This window comes from Morone saxatilis, unplaced genomic scaffold (assembly GCF_004916995.1).
Source record: "Morone saxatilis isolate NCDOM2014 unplaced genomic scaffold, NCSU_SB_2.0 Contig16, whole genome shotgun sequence".
Classification (NCBI taxonomy): domain Eukaryota; kingdom Metazoa; phylum Chordata; class Actinopteri; family Moronidae; genus Morone; species Morone saxatilis.
Window position 1 is genome coordinate 9,735,033 of NW_023339718.1, and position 786 is coordinate 9,735,818.

Consider the following 786-nt stretch of genomic DNA (forward strand, 5'->3'; position numbering starts at 1 on the left):
TCTCTCTCTCTCTCTCACTTCCTCCCTCTCTCTGTGGTTCAGCTCTGCAGGAGGCATTAATGATCTAATGTGGGATCTGCCCTTTACTACCCCAACCAGCTGTAACACAGCATTTGCAATAATAATAGCTGATGTGGGACCACCCATTGTTCACCCCCAGCCAGGTGTTCCCGGGCACCTGGAAATTTAATGATCTGACCAGGGAAGCAACCCTTGACACTTTGACCGGTTGTCTGTTTCAGCTCTACCTCTCATATCAGTTGCTGTGTATGAGCCACATTCCACAAGACAGAGGCAGACATGTCAGCACACTTGGAAGCAGCTGAAATGGGCAGTGTTGGCTGTAGTTGAAGGTTGGTAAATGCGATAAATGACATATTGATTCGTACAGTATCTGCTCCTATAGGGAGTGCTGACTGCTATAAATATCTCTACTAATACAGCTGCTCCACTGCTTTTAAAAATAATGCAACTTGGTACCAGTACCACAAGTGCTAGTATTTCAAGGATTCATGTACTGCTTTAATATATTACAGTTACACCTGTATATTACAAACCATAAGATTTGATTTGCTTCTGATTTGACAGTTAATATGACTCCTATCACTGCCATTGATCAGAAGTGTTTTTTCCTGCATCCTGTTTTGGATGTTCTCTACTTTCCTCCGTGTTACCTTTCGTCAGCTAGCAACAGCTCTGCTAATGATATTTATATACCCTTCATTGTTTAAATTCCTTCCGAGTGTGAAACTACAGTGGCCGGTCTCCGTAGAAAAGGACCCGCTT